The sequence below is a fragment of the Nyctereutes procyonoides genome, unplaced genomic scaffold (assembly GCF_905146905.1).
Source record: "Nyctereutes procyonoides isolate TBG_1078 unplaced genomic scaffold, NYPRO_anot_genome, whole genome shotgun sequence".
Lineage (NCBI taxonomy): Eukaryota > Metazoa > Chordata > Mammalia > Carnivora > Canidae > Nyctereutes > Nyctereutes procyonoides.
The window spans coordinates 45,301,269-45,304,169 of NW_026575042.1; the positions used below are offsets into that span (position 1 = coordinate 45,301,269).

At 40.9% G+C, this 2,901-nt stretch overlaps 1 pseudogene; it reads left to right on the forward strand.

The window, feature by feature from the left end:
- The first annotated feature begins 2,434 nt into the window (after positions 1-2,434).
- On the forward strand, positions 2,435-2,628 carry LOC129506973 (cytochrome c oxidase subunit 7C, mitochondrial-like; annotated as a pseudogene).
- Positions 2,629-2,901: the final 273 nt, after the last annotated feature.

A 2,901-nucleotide genomic window follows, 5' to 3' on the forward strand; every position in this document is an offset into this window, starting at 1 on the left:
GAGCACTTTTCTGAGTGCTGGATAGAGCTGCCTCCAACCCTTGCTCTAATCCCAGATCTTCATGACTGCCTGAAGTCTAGAAGAGGCCTTAATCTTTGACATGTGGAATGTTGAAACCAGAGGGTCCCTAAAACCTGTTCTGCATTGTGACACCAAAACCTTGTTTGACATGGCCCCGAAAAGCTGTAGCACAATACGGCTGGTGCAGAACACATTGCGGAAGACTTCTAGGTGGATTAGGGACTTTTCATTTTTATATACTTCATGTTGTGTGACCAAGACACACATATACACATACAGACTTGTGCTCAAAGCAGGTGACTAGAGAATGAACAACCTGTTTGCCAAAGCATTTGAAATAGTCACTCCAGGATGGCAAATAGCTACTAATACAAGTCTTACGGATCTGGTAATAGTAATTGTGTGTAGACAGTGTCTATTGCATCTTATGAAATTTCAGGTGCTTTATAAGGTTCTATCATTTAATGGTCACTATAAGTTTATCAGGATGGGGCCACTTTTCTCCATACTTTATGGATGAGAAAACAGAGGCTTGGAAAACTTAAGTAACTTTTCCAAACTCCCAAAGCTACTAAGTGGTGAAAACAGAATTTAAATAGAAGTAGTCAGTCCATGGAGCCTGTGAACCCATCCGAAAAACTGACCTACTTCCTCACATGTGGTCTCTTTCCCAAATGGCATGGTTAACACCATTTATTCTATAATAATTTCATTCATTGTAGGTTAAGAACTAGGATTTTGGAGACTACTGCCTGGGTTCAAATTTCATTTCTGCCCTCTATTTATTGTTGTAATCTTGGGTGACTTGGCTTAACCTCTGTGCCTTAGTTTCCTTATCTGTAAAATCCCCTCATCTGGGCATTATAATAGTACCAAGCTCATGGCTGTTGTGAGGATTAAGGGAGATAACAAATAAATCCCTTAAAACATAGTAAGTGCTAGTCCTTCTTATAGGATAGTTATTATTTTTAAAAATTTTATTCATTTATTCATGAGAGACCCAGAGAGAGGCAGAGACACAAGCAGAGGGAGAAGAAGCAGGGTCCATGCAGGGAGCCCAACGTGGGACTCGATCCCAGGTCTCCAGGATCAGGCCCTGGGCTGAAGGCAGGCGCTAAACCACTGAGCCCCCTGGGCTGCCCTATGATAGTTATTATTAATGACACACATTTATTGATTGCCTACTATATCCAGGTACTAGCTTATTAGATATAGGCAGAAGAGAAGAACAGTATTTCGTGGTTAAAAATATAAGCTATGGGGAGAGGAAGACAGATATTTAAAGCAATTTTGATACCAAGTGTTACGATTTATCCTGTAACACTAAGAAAAACGTGATGGGCAGGAGACAGAGCTGCATGGGGGAGGTTTGAGGCCAGACTCAGCATGTCAAGGAAATCACATGTGCTAAGAGGTTGGGACTTTATCCTCTATAGGAAGTCAAGGGTCTGGGACATTTTATTTTTTTTTTGGGGGGGGTTACATTTTAAAAATAGGTCATGGCACAATCAAGTAAGGGCTTTACTGGCCCCCATCAGAGCCCCCATTTAAACAGAGGTGAGCGTAAGCAAAGATCCAACAGAAGAATAATTCTTCTGAAACTTTTTGTCCAGATTTTTTAAAAGTTATGTCTAGAAGGTCATCTGTAGATTTTATATAAGACGATTCATTGTACAAAAGAAGGACTTCCAAATGTTATATCCTGATCCCATATGCATCGTGCAAGTGACTCTCATTGACTTATTACATTTGGCACCCTCCTGGATGTACAAAACGTGTTATATAAATAGTAACATAGCCCATGCTGCCAGGGGCTCCTCTTGACTAGGGCAAGGATGACAGTGTATTCTCTTAAGAATATGAGGTAATGCGTAAGGCAGTTCCGTCACTGTGTATGCCAGAGGGTGTTTGAGCTGGGGGCATAATCCCCAGGGAACAGAAATAATTTTAAGAGTCAAAGCTTGGGTTGGCTAGTTTTTACAGCAGTCAACTCAACCTGTTCCACCGGTTCTAGTCTGCGTGGCTGATTAAATGACCAGCGGAACCAGCCAGCTCCAACATACAGATGTAAAGGAAGTGGAAAAACCCAGGCTAATAAATAGCCAAGGATGTGTGCAGGGATTTAACATAAAATGTTCATCACAGAGTCGATTATGGTAGTAAGAATGTCCAACAATTGGTGAAGTGCTTGAAAATATTATAGTACATCCGTACCACTCATTCACTATTGCATATTGAAAATGGGGATATGCAAGTGTGCCCATTGGCAACCCAAGCAGGTTGTTTTTTTCCACACATAGTGATATAGTACAAAAACAAGACCGAGGAACAAGGTCGCGGAGAGGCCCTGGTGTGGTGCTGTCGTTTCTGCCTACTTAGGGTCTGTGACTTTCGCAGAACTTTCAGTGGCGCTATGTTGGGACAGAGCATCCTGAGGTTCACAACCTCTGTGGTCCGCAGGAGCCACCATGAGGATGGCCCCGGGAAGAATTTGCCATTGTCAGTGGAAACCAAGTGGAGGCTACTACTTATGATGACTTTGTATTTTGGATCTGGATTGGCAGCACTTTTTTTTTTATAGTAAGACACCAACTGCTTCAGAAATAAAGATGTTTTAATCAATCCATTAAACAGATGTGAAAAGGAACATTTTAGGAGGTGCAGTCGCTTTGAAAAATGTATCAAACTCTTGAATTCAACATGCTCAACATGTTTGTAAAAAATCTTTCATGCCTCTTCTCTGAAACATGGAATGTAATAATTGTGATTTTTTATTTGGGAAATATTCAGGATTAGTTTGTTTGGTCAGAATATGTGTGTGATTGTGTCTGTTTCTTGTTTTTAGATTTGAGGTTCTGTTTGATTTTTGATTACTAGGTC